Source organism: Scyliorhinus torazame, chromosome 10 (assembly GCF_047496885.1).
Source record: "Scyliorhinus torazame isolate Kashiwa2021f chromosome 10, sScyTor2.1, whole genome shotgun sequence".
NCBI lineage: Eukaryota > Metazoa > Chordata > Chondrichthyes > Carcharhiniformes > Scyliorhinidae > Scyliorhinus > Scyliorhinus torazame.
Genome location: NC_092716.1, coordinates 62,302,046 through 62,315,377, shown reverse-complemented (window position 1 = coordinate 62,315,377; position 13,332 = coordinate 62,302,046). Strand labels below are relative to the sequence as shown.

General features: G+C 48.1%; 1 protein-coding gene across 1 annotated transcript in view; it reads left to right on the top strand.

Annotated features, from left to right (window-relative positions):
• The window catches only part of LOC140430223 (ATP-binding cassette sub-family C member 12-like), a 244,029-nt gene that overhangs the window by 149,780 nt on the left and 80,917 nt on the right, over nucleotides 1–13,332 (top strand). The gene's annotated exons all lie outside the window — the stretch shown is intronic.

Genomic DNA, 13,332 nt, shown 5'->3' with positions numbered 1-13,332 from the left:
TAAAGTAGATAACCATTGTCATATGAGAGTGTGTTTAAAAAATGGATGTTTACGCAATGTACCTTTAAGAAAATGCAGTGATGTCAGAGTGTGGGTGGAGCTGGGTTTTAGATCAGCCATTTTGGAAGTTTCAGTTTGAAAAATAGCTTCTGTGTGTTTCCAGAGAACTGCAGATTGAAAAAGCAGCTTGTGTGTGTCTGTGTGTTTCCAGGGAGCTGCAGTTTGGAGGAAAAGAGCTTGGGGAGTGTCTGTGTTTGCAGTGAGCTGGATTTGCTGTGATCTCTGCCATGAAAGACTATCTCTGGATCATTTGGGTGATTTAAACTCATAATAGTAAAGCCTTTAACCTGATGTGATTCTGTTTAAAGGTGTTAAGTCTCTTGGAAGTTTGAAGGAACGTTTTGAGGAATTATTTACTGTTGTAATATTTTCGGAGTTATCTTTGAAGTAAGGGGTGTTAAGAGATCCAATGTTTATTTAAGATGTTAGGTTGGATTCATGGAATAAACATTGTTTTGTGTTTAAAAACCCACTTTTCCATAATTGTAATCCCACACCTAGGGAACAAGCCATATGCTAGGAAAAGCAACAAATATATTAAAGGGGGAGGTTGGTTGAACTCCATGATACATTTTGGGGTACTGAAAACGCCTCGCCCATAACACCATCAACTTTAAACTAATACATTGAACTACAAGGCCAAAATGTTGTGCCCTCCCCTGTGGTGGGTTTGGTGGAGGGGCGGGGGGGTCATTCAATTGGGTGGAAGGGTAGCAGGTTGTGACCTTGCCACATTCCCGCCTCCATCCTAGTTAAGTCCCATGTTGAGTTCCAAGGGAGTAAGGTGAGGCTGGATGGCCTCTACATTAATGCTAGGTGCATTATAGGTAAGACCGATAAGTTAAGGGCATGGATTAACACGTGGATTTGGTATATTGTTGCCATCACATAGACATGGTTGAGGGAGGGGCAGGATTGGCAACTCAACATTCCGGAATATAGGATCCTCAGGTGAGATAGGGGAGAGTGTAAAAGAGGAGTTGGTGTTGCATTATTAATTAAGGAGTCAGTTATTGCAGTAAGGAAGGATGATATTTTGGAAGGGTCTTCAAATAAGACTTTGTGGGTAGAGCTTAGGAATAACCAGAGGACATTCACATTGCTCGGAGTGTATTTTAGGCCCCAGTTAGCAGGCAATAGAGGAGCAGATATGTCGACAATTCACTGAGATGTGTAAAAATAATAATAATAGAATAATTATATTAGGGGATTTTAACTTCCCCAACATTAACTAAGAGGGCTGTACGGTGGCGCAGTGGTTAGCCCTGCTGCCTCACGGCACTGAGGACCCGGGTTCGATCACAGCCCCAGGTCACTGTCTATGTGGAATTTGCACATTCTCCCCAAGTCTGCGTGGGTTTCACCCCACAAACCAAAGATGTGCAGGGTAGGTGGATTGGCCATGATAAATTGCCCCTAATTGGAAATAAAGAATTAATTACCCTAAACGTATGAAAAAAAACATTGATTAGGAGAGTTATGGTGTGAAGAATTTAGAGGGGGCGGATTTCTTGAGATGTATTCTGAAGAGCTTTTTATAACAATATACACAAGGCCCAACAAGGAACAGCTGGATTTAATTCTGGGGAACATAGCCAGCCAGGTCTTTGAGGTGGCAGTGAGGGAGCATTTTAGTGATGGCAACCACAACACAGTATGATTTAAATTTGTTATGGGAAAGGAAAAAGATTGTCTACAAAAATGCTTTTGGACTGGGGGAAGGCAGATTTTCCTAAAAGAAAGCAGGGTCTGACCAAAGTAGACTGGGATCAGCTTCTTGTGGGAGAATCTACAGCAGAGCAGTGGGGGGCATTCAAAAAGGAAATGGGGAGAGTACAGGTCCAATATCTTCCCTTTTGGGTGAAATGTGGGAGCAATAAGCCCAGAGAATGCTGGATGTCGAGGAATATTCAGGACTAGATAAGAAAGAAAAGAGAGGCTTTTAGCAGGGACAAAGGGATCAAATCAGCGGAGGCCTCAGTTGGGTATAGAAAGTGCAGGGGGAAATTTAAGAAAGCAATTAAGAGAACAGAAAGGGGGACATGAAAAAGCACTGGCAGGTAAGATGAGTGAGAATCCCAAGATATTTTATAAGTATTTTAAGGGGATGAGGTTAACCAGGAAAAGATTAGGGCCCATGAGGGATCAAGGGGACAATCTGTGCATGGAGTTGGAGGACATTGGTAGGGTGTTAAATGAGTACTTCACATCTGTCTTCACTTGGGAAAAGGAGGATGTAGGTACAGAATTTGCGGAGAGGGTCTGTGAGATTCTTGAACAGTTTGACATAGGGAGTGAGGAGCTTTTGGTGTGCTAAAAACTGGACAAACCCCCAGGTCCTGATGATTTGTATCCACGCTGCTGTGGGAGGCAAGGGAGAAAATTACAGGGGCTCTGACCGAAATTTCTAATTCCTATCTGACCACAGGAGAGGTGCCAGAGGATTTGAGGACAGCTAATGTGGTTATTTTTTTGAAGAAGGGTGGTAGAGATAAACCAGAGAATTACAGATCAGTGAGTCCCACATCAGCGGTAGGGAAATTAATGGTGAAAATTCTGAAGGAGAGAATCTATCTCCACTTAGAGAGGCAAGGTTTGATCAGGGATAGTCAGGCTTTGTCAGAGCGAGGTCATGCCTCATGAATTTGATTGCATTTTTCAAGGATTGGGTGTGTAGTTGAGGATAGTGTAGTTGATGTAGTTTATATGGATTTCAGTTAAAACTTTGACAAGGCACCAAATGGGAGGCTGATAAAGTAGGTAAAAACACATGGGGTCGTGGATAACTTAGGAAGTTGGATCCAAAACTGGCTTAGTGGTAAGAGACAGAGAGTGGTGGTAGAAGGCTGTTTGTCTGATTGGATGTAGTGTCCAGTGACATACCACAGGGTTCTGTGCTAGGTCCCATATTGCTTGTGATGCATATGAATGATGAGAATGAGAATGTGGGGGGATGTAAGTAAGTTTGCGGAAGGCACAAAGATTGGCAGGGTAGTTAATAGTGGGGAAGAAGGTCTTAGGTTGCAGGAAGATATAGACGGGTTGGTCAGATCAGTGGCAGATGAAATTTTATCCTGAAAAATGAGGTGATGCACTTTGGAAGGAGTAACAAGACAAGGGAGTACGCAATGAATGGCACGACACCAGGACGCTCAGAGAAACAGAAGGATCTTGGAATGCTTGTCCACAAATCCCTGAAGAAAGCAGAACAGGTTATAGTGTAGTTAAGAAGGCATACGGGACACTTGCCTTTATCAGTCTTGGAAAAAATTATAAGAACAGGGCCATTGTGTTGGAGATTTACAAAACTTTGATTAGAGCACAGCTGGAGAATTGTGTGCAGTTCTGGTCAACTCACTATAATAAGGATGTGATTGTACTGGAGAGAGTGCAGAGAAGATACATCAGAATTTTGCCTGGGATGGAGCATTTGAGTGATGAAGAGGCTGGATAGGCTCGGGTTGTTTCTTTAGAGCAGAGAAGGCTCAGGGGGACCTGATTGAGGTCTATAAGATTATGAAGGTTATGGACAGGGTGGATAGGAAGCAATTGTTTCCCTCAGTTGAAGGGTCATTAATGAGGGGGCATGACTTTAACGTGAGGGGCAGGAGGTTAAGTGGGGATTTGAGGCAAATTCTTTTTACCCAGAGGGCAGTGGGTGTCTGGAATGTACTGCCCAGGAGGGTAGTAGAGGCAGGAAACCTCACAACCTTTAAAAGGTACATGGATAAGAATTTGACATATCACAAAATTCAAGGCTATGGGCCAAGTGCTGGAAAGTGGAATGAGTGTAGATTTAGGGCGGGATTGTCCGGCTGCGACCGCCCAGCAACCGGAAACTCCCGCCCGAGGTCAATGGACCTTTACCTAGTCCGCGGCCCGACCATCTTGCGGCCGGCGGGCAGAAGAATCCAGCCCTGTGTGTAGTTTTGAAGGTGCAGACTCGATGAGCCAAAGGGTCTCTTCTGTTCTGTATAACTCTATGACTATGAAAACAATTGAGGCCCTCAAGTGGTCAGATTAATGGCCACTTAATGGCCTCATCCTGCTACCATTGGTATTAACCCAGAAATGGAGGGTAGGGATCTCCATGCGGGGAGCGTGATAAACAATCCTGCTTTACTTACAGGCTGCTGGAGGAGGCTGGGTGGTGGTGGTGGACCGAGGAGCTCCTTTTAAGGCACTGCCTGCTCGAGCGACCTGGCATTGGGCTGGGTGGGGCAGTTGAAAGCCAGTCCCCTGTCCTTGCTGCCATCCCACTCCCCCGTGATCAAAATGTCACACCTTTCTCGTCATCACTCACCTGTGCCTGGTCCATCCTTGATTTGAATCTCGGGTGGTTGTAGTACCGGCAGCAGCCACCAGTTCCCCAGTGGCACTGCGAGTACTGAAGAGCTGCTGGCTTCTGATTGGCTGCTTTTGGTGGGCAGGGCTTCTGCCTGTGGGGCACATCTACTGAGGGAAGGCTTACCACAGGCCTATCAAGTGTTGAGTGACACAAGATGCGGCGGGCCTTCTCAAAAAGATGTGACGCAGGGCAGCCTATCGCTTCCACAAGATTAAGCTCATAATCTTTTATCTCAGGAAATATAAAAGGGCAATAATTTTGATTATGTTCAAGGTACAAGTGTCAAGATTAAGTCAAGCTTTAAGAGATGCAACATACCTCAACATCTTGAATTGATTTACTTTTCTGCAGTTCATAACATTGACAAAACAAACTTAGAATTTTTTGGTAGTTCTCCTCTTCAGTCATGTACCTTTGGGTGGGGGAGTGAACTGGGTGATGAGATCAACAGAAACCCTCGTTACATTACTGAAAAAGAGTTTCCATTGATCTTCTGCCAAGGTTACTGCAACTGATCCGCAGACCCCTGAGCAAATTTCTAGTGAGGCTGTCTTTAATATACTGGTATTTTAATTACAGACACATTCTGTTTTAATAAACCCATTCCTGTTAACTAATTGTATAAACTTGCATGTCAATTAAATCTGTCAGGTTGCTCAATTGTTTGCCAATCTGTTCATTAGCATTGTAAGATGTTCATTTATCGAGACCTCACAATGCTGGTGGACCCTTGTACGTATCACTGGCCCCCTCTCAAGTGACCAAAAACAGATGTTTTAAAAGAAAAGTGGTTTAACACCACCTCGCTCCACCCACCCCTACCTTGTGTCACCCTCAAGAGCAGACAAATGGCAGGTTTCCTCATAAGTTTTAAAAAAGGATAAATATTCACTGCTCGGCATGTAAAATATCTTCATAGCAGCACACACACACACACAAAATGGTAATTCCAAAAGAGGTAGCATACTTAGGTCTTCTTTAGTCCAATGAAGAAAAAGAGGATGCGATCTACCGGCCTCATCGTGCCAGGTGAGAGAACGAGCGGGCCAGTTAGATAGTGGGAGCGGCTGAAATCGGGATCCACGCAGGGCGTCGATCGGTTTCCAATCTATCCGGCCCACTCCTGTTGGTGAGATCAGGATCTGCCATGGTGTGGCGAGAAACCAATAATCACCGATTAAGACCAATCTCCATCCCATTGATGGGAAGGACCCCCTATTGAACGGCATCCCATGATCGAACCGCCGCCCCAGTGGGCAGTCACACATGAATCGTTTAGTACACCTGTTTAAAAATGTCAAGCTGGCGAAGTAGCTGCTTTGGGATCCAAGGAGGTGAGTAACCATCTTGGAAATCGGGCAGTCAGCCCAGGGGTGGTGGAGCTGCTGCCCCAGTGTGTAGGTGGGGATTGGGGAACTTCCAGGGAGGGACCTTTGGGGGGTGGGGGGGGGGGGACCTGTTTTTGCGGCGGGGGTGTATGTGCAGGGTGGGTTGGTCGGCACACTGAAGGTTCTCAGGGAATGTAAGGGTGGGGGACACCTGTGGGATTTGAGGTTCCCAGGGTGAAAGCCATAGCTGATTGTCAGTCTCTCACCCACTCCAATTCCTTACAGATATCACATTATGATAATATTGTGCACCCTGCGGAAGCTAACATCGCGGTGTGAGTGGCAGATGAGGCAGCCAGACGCCGGATAGGGCAGGGGCATCGACAGAGGCTCGAGGCAGCAGCCCATGTGCGGGGCCCACCCCACACCCTGAGGACCCGGCCAGGGAGGGGTCCAGAGGAGGAGGCCAGTGATGGCCCAGGGTGTACAGGCGTCGCTGGTCTTTTGAACAGATGGCAGATAGCATGTGCTGCAAGAGGCTCTGCCTTAACAAAGTGACGGTGCGGTATCTGTGCCATATCCCTGCGGACCTGGCACCAAATGGTGGAGGTGGATACCCGTTTCTGGTGGCCGTCAAGGTCCCCGCAGACCTGAACTTCTCCCCCTCTTCCCTTCCTATCCACCATCCTCCCACTCTGTGCTCCCCTCCCAAATTGGACCGCCTCACCATGGCCCCAACCCCTCACCCAACCACCCATCATTCGTCCCCCTCCCCCTGCACCTCCATTGCCCTGTTCCACCCTCCCAGGGTCTGTGTTACATCATTCCAGGGTGATGGGCCTGTGTCGGCACTGTCAGTGGGTCAATATACAAGGCACGAGGGTGATGATAACCCGCTGTGAGTTGAGCTCTGGTGCTCCTCGATCTGTGCTATAGTCTAACTCCTGTCTGTCTGCTGCGTGCACGCACACACCCAGCACCTGCGTGTGACCATAATATTTGTTTTTCATTGTCCTCACAAATGATTGTTGGCATACAATAGTGCTTGAGTTTCATCCATTTACATATCCTTTTGATAGAATGGGATTCTTCTCACACCCATTCTTTGGAATTCCACACCAAAGCCATGAATTCTGTAAGTCCGTTTTGAACGAGTTGCTGTAATTATTTGGATTATGGACGCGATTAATCCACAGGAAAGGTTTGTTGCATTTTAATGTCTCCTCAAGGAAATGTCCTGGAAGGTAATTTGCATTTTAATTTCTTGTCCAGTAATGCCGTCTATCTTCCACGTCCTTGTGTAGTTCCATGTATATTGACAAGAACTTGATTTGATTTGAATTATTGTAACATGTTCTGAAGTACAGTAAAAAATATTTTTCTGCGGCCGAGGGAACATATACAGTACGAACATCGTAGACAAAAAGAATAATCAATAGAATACATTGACAAATGGCACATCGACAAACAATGATTAGTTACAGTGCGGAACAAGGGGCCAAACAAAGCAAATACATGAGCAAGAGCAGCATAGGGCACCATGAATAGTGTTCTTACAGGGAACAGATCAGTCCGAGGGGGGAGTTGTTGAGGAGTCTTGTAGCTGTGGGGAAGAAGCTGTTCCTATGTCTGGATGTGCGGGTCTTCAGACTTCTGCCTGATGGAAGGGTCTGGAAGGAGGCAATGTCTGGGTGGGAGGGGTCTCTGATAATGCTGTCTGCCTTCCTGAGGCAGCGGGAGGTGTAGACAGAATCAATGTGTGGGTGGCAAGATTGTGAGATATGTTGAGCTGAGTTCACCACACTCTGCAGCTTCTTGTGACCTTGGACCGAGCACTTGCCATATCAGGCTGTGATGCAGCCAGATAGGATGCTCTCTATCGCATATCTATAGAGGTTTGCGAGAGTCGATGTAGACATGCCGAATGTCTTTAGCTTCCGTAGGAAGTAGAGACGTTGTTGGGCTTTCTTGACTGTTGCAACAACGTGAGTGGACCAGGACAGACTGTTGGTGATGGTGACCCCCAGGAACTTAAAGCTATCGACCATCTCCACTTCGGAGCCATTGATGCAGACGGGAGTGTGTGTTGTGCTACGCTTCCTGAAGTCGATGATAAGTTCCTTGGTCTTCCCAACATTTAGAGAGAGGTTGTTTTCGGTACACCATGCAACCAAGTGATTTATCTCCCTTCCGTAGTCTGATTCGTCGTTGTTTGAGATACGGCCCACCACAGTCGTATCATCCGCAAGCTTATAGATTGAGTTGGAGTTAAATCTTGCCACACAGTCATGTGTGTATAGGGAGTACAGTAGAGGACTGAGCACACATCCTTGAGTGGCCCCGGTGTTGAGGACTATTGTGGAGGAAGTGCTGTTGCCTATCCTGACACATTACGGTCTGTTGGTGAGGAAGTCAAGGATCCACCTGCACAGGGAGCAGTCAAGTCCAAGATTGCAGAGTTTGATTATAAGTCTTGTCGGGATAATGGTGTTGAAGGCGGAACTGTAGCCTATGAACAGCCGTCTAACATAGGTGTCCTTGTTGTTGAGGTGTTCGAGAGTTGATTGTAGAGCCAGGGAGATAGCATCTGCTGTAGAGCGGTTGCAGTGATAGGTGAATTACAGTGGATCGAGACCATCAGGGAGGCTGGCGTTGATCCATCTCATGACTAGCCGCTCAAAGCATTTCATGATAGCAGACGTCAGGGCCACCATTCGGTAGTCAATGAGGCAGGCTACCTTGTTCTTCTTTGGTACTTGTATTATGGTAGTCTTCTTGAAGGAGGTGAGGACCACAGAGCGGAGGAGTGAGGTGCTGAAAATGTCACCAGCTGGTCTGCGCAGGCTCTGAGCGCTGGCCCAGGGATTCTGTCGGGGCCCGTCGCTTTCCGTGGGTTCACTTTCAAGAAGGAAGCTCTTACCTCTGAGGCTGTAGTATGTAGCCACCTAAAATGGCTGATTCCTGATTAATTTGGCCAAAACCCGATGTAAAATGGCTAACCGAAAAGGCTGATGGGAAAAGCAGCCAACAGGGCACAAACGGACAGCTGCAGACAGAATAGCGTATTCGGCTATGGGGGATTCGGCCCAGATCGATACCTGCGACCATTAGCAGCACATCAACACAGACATCTGCAGTTTAATCGGCTATCCCCGGGAACAATTGCAACATATTAGCAATTGAATGCCGATCCAGACCTCTCAGCGCCAGCAGTGGCCGAGACAAAGAAAGGTGAACGACCACCCCCCGATCAAGGAATCGCCCCATTATTGGAGCATATCGAACCCAGTGATTGGGAACAAGTCCAATCACTTGGGACCAGGGTCAAGGTCCGCCCCGAGAGGCGGGAGGACCCTGGGAACTATAAAGATAGGGGCCAAGTTCAGATCGACCCTTCTCTCCCTTCTTCTCCTGCTCGCAACCTTCGCAAGAACCATCGCGCAGCAACCGTAAGTTTGACTCCAGCGATCGCTACCCGATAGAGACTCCTAGCCATCGACCTGTATCAGCCTTTTGAATCCCGCAGGCCAGACCCAATTCTATAAACCATTTGTTTCCCTGACCTGGTGGGCCATTCTCAAAAGTTAAGTATTGGCCAGTAGTGGTAGGTAGTAGTCTAGAAAGTAGGATTATTGTATAAGTATTTATTGCTGTACATAATAAATGACCGTTGATTTTACTCTTACTAAGCGGTGTGCTGTCTTATTAATCATAACTAGAGCTTGAACCACGTGGCGGTATCAGAAAGATACCTGGCGACTCGTGAGCAAAGGTGACATAATTAGAGCTAATAAAACTAAGGCTAATAAGAGCAACAAATTGGCGACTCCGCCGGGACCCGATATAGAAGTGGAAAACCACTCCGTGAGAACCTAAGAAATTTGAATAGAATCCAATTGGAAACAAAAACAAAAAAACCACAAGTGTTCAAGCGGTTCTGGTTAATAATTCACAATTCGGAAGTGTGTGTATGCATGCGTAACTAACAGGGTTATAAGGTAAAACTGATAGATTTTGTTGCGTCAAAACTGTCGGAAGCCGGTATTTTCGGAAATTTGCGCAAGCCGTACCCACATCTACGACACCACCTTAGCCACCTGTTTCAAATTCGAACAAAGCAAGCAGATAAGAGAGATGGCCATGCAGGCAATGCAACGCCTCATGAATCCCGAAGAATTTGCGGTCGCAGCGATCAGCAGCATTAAAGTGGGACAGTGTCCCATTTGGGAAGTGGAAATCCGGAAATTTCTCCAGGGCAAAGGATGGCCCATGTGGAATGACTTCTGCAATAATGACGACTCAGGTCCCGGAAGTATAGGGCTTACTTGGTGGGAGAACCTGAGTGAGATCCATAAAAAGAGCTCAGCAAAAGCGCGCAAGCCGATGGCAATTGTGTCCTGTCTGGCACAATTGCGAGGCACAGAGGAGGTCGTCAGGACGCTCCGGAAAGAAATAGAAGGCATACATCGTATGAGTACAATCGATGTATGCGAGGTTGAGAAAGAGAACCTGGAATTAAAAAGGAAATTAGTGGCAAAGGACGAAGAGGTGGCTGACGCCAAACGGGGTCACCAGTCTTGTCTGGCGCATTTGAGTAGTTTCCAGTCCCAGTATGAGAAGGCTTATCAGGAGACGCAGCGTGCAGTCCTGGTGAAGAAAGAGACAGAGAAGCAGGTAGAGACGCTACAGAAGCAATGTAGTGATCTCAAGGCAGCCTTGAGAGCGCTCCACGCTGCAACCACGGAACAAAGGCAGAGTACCATAGACCATGCGAAGTGCCGAAAGCAAATTGCAGACCTGCAATCACTGCTTTCTGTCCAAAAGGGATTCCAAGAAACCTTTGATGAAAGTTTAGAACAGGAAGACGGCCCTGATTGGGAAGAATTGCAGGAGACAGCGCAGAGATATGTTCAGGGAACATGTGCGCAGGGAACGCCCCAAAGGAGGAAAGCACCCCCACCCCCCACACAGCAGGTAGTTCAGGCTCCCATGAACCCTGTAGCAACCCACCGCACCGCCACAGCAGAAGAGGTGGAATTCCTATATTCCACCCCCCTCACAGTGACCCAATTACGGGACACGTGTGCGAAAATCACACCGTTCCTCCCGCTTCAGACCCACACCATTTCTTTGCCACCGTCAAACACCAAGCGACCTTGTACGGCCTGGATGAGAAAGAGCAGGTAAAGCTCATGGTCCTAAGCTTAGACCCATCGGTAGCAGCAGCCCTTCCCGACCCACAGAACGTAGGAGGACGCATCCTTGCAGAAATGCATACCACGATCCTAGATGCGATCGGGTATAACCGGGGTGACCCCGTAGATGGCCTAAATAAGTGCAGACAGAAGAAGTCTGAACACCCCACAGCGTTCACAGGATGCTTGTGGATTCACTTTGAAGCCTTTTTCGGAAACGTAGACCGTGTCCATTTGTCCCCAGACAATATGGCCAAATGGACCCGCACCCTTATCTCCCATGCCACCGAAGCAGGACAGAATGTCTGTAGTAATTATGACCCCTCGGAGGAGGCTCATAAGAAGAAGTGGGTGGTAAAAAGATTGTCCCGCGTTTGGGAACAGTCTACTCACAATAAACCTGCCGCTAAAACCCCCGGGGAAAAGCAAGCCGCCGCAGACGTGCAGGCAGTAAGAACCACTCTTCACAACCCCGCCTGGGTAAACGAGGGAAAGAGCAGCCCCCAGCAAAACCGCAAGAATGCTACAACTGCGGACAGTTGGGACATTTTGCCGAAGAGTGCAATGCCCCTAAAAAAAACACAGAGAGCCCAACAGACAGGCACTCTCAGTAAGAAAAAGGCAGAGCGCATACATAGCGTTAGCGCCCGGTCGGATCAGCCAGACTTGACCGGAACGGACTGACGGTGTGCAGGCTCCCCCAGTTGGATCTGCGATACCCTTTGGGATAGGTTAGGATGACCCGTAGTCGCAGCGAAATTTCGGGGACAGCCGATCGAGCTTCTCTGGGACACAGGAGGGTCCAGCACCACCTTAAATTCCTCCACCCTTGGTCAGGACACGTGGCCCACTACAGCCACTATCACCCTCAGCGGCTTCACAGGCCACTCACAGCAGGGACACATCACAGCCCCTGTACCCATCCAAATCGGAACCATTAACACAAAACACCCCGTAGTTTTAGTCGACCTGCCCCAAACCTCAGAACACATTTTGGGAATCGACTTTATGAATTCCCACCACCTATCTTTCGATCCAGTCAAGCAGTGTGTCTGGAAGATGGCGAAATCCACTAGAGCCCCCGCAACGCTCACCATAGGGGATGCCCGATATTTCACGGTTTTGGACGTCAGTAATGGATTCTGGTCCATTCCATTGGCAAAGGCGTGCCAGTATAAATTTGCCTTCACTTTCAGAGCGCAGCAGTACACGTGGACATGCCTGCCACAGGGCTTCCACAACTCCCCCCTCCATTTTCCACCGGCAGCTGGCAAATGGACTAGCAAAATGTTCTCGCCCCGAATGTCTGGTACAGTATGTAGACGACCTACTACTGCAGACAGACACAAAGGAAGAACACATTGAGCTTCTGTCCGAACTCCTGGAATTGTTACATTCCATTGGCTGTAAAGTCAACCCCAAAAAGGCCCAGATATTGGAAGAAAAAGTGGTATATTTGGGTACTATTATCACACACGGCAAACGCGAGATCGAGCACAAAAGAATTGACTCGATCGCTAAATTGCCCCTTCCCCAGAACGTTTCAGCCCTCCGGTCGTTTTTAGGAATGGTTGGCGACTGCCGAAACCACATTGACGGTTTCGCCAGCAAGGCAGCGCCCCTCTCAGACCTCTTAAAGAAAGGAGCCCCCTGGGAGTGGCTTCCGCAGCATACGGAAGCTGTGGAATCATTAAAACAGGTGCTCATAGCCGCCCCCGCACTACAAGTTCCAGACCCGCTTTCCCCTTACGCCAGAGAGGTAGCAACCACAGACCGCACCCTTTCAGCCATGCTCCTGCAGGAATGGCACGACCAGCTAAGACCCGTGGCTTATGCCTCCCGAATTTCGGATGCTGTGGAGCAGGGATTCTCAGCCTGTGAGAGGCACCTGCTCACAGTTTTTTGGGCAGTCCAGTACTTTTCCTACATTACCGGACTGAACCCCATCACCATTTTGACCGAGCACACCCCCACCCAACGTTTACTAGACGGACGACTTAAAGACGGTACCGTCAGCCAAATCCGTGCTGCTAGGTGGATCCTTCTCTTGCAAGGCGGGGACATCACAGTTAAACGGACCAAGACTCACACATACTTAGCGGACAATTTACAGTACCCCGGAACCCCCCATGAGTGTGAAATCATCTCTCCCCACCATAACACAGGCCCCTTTATCGCTAAAACCCCCCCCAGGAAATTAGCAAATCCATCTCAGAGCCCCCCTCACCCGGACACGTGTGACCCCATTAGGATCTATGTGGATGGATCTTCCACAGTCCTGGATGGGCAACGCATAACAGGTTGTGGGATTTATGTGGAGGACGCGCAGGGACGCGCCCTCGAGGAAATCACATTAAAATTACCCGGACACTTAGGCGCGCAGGCGGCAGAGCTTGCGGCC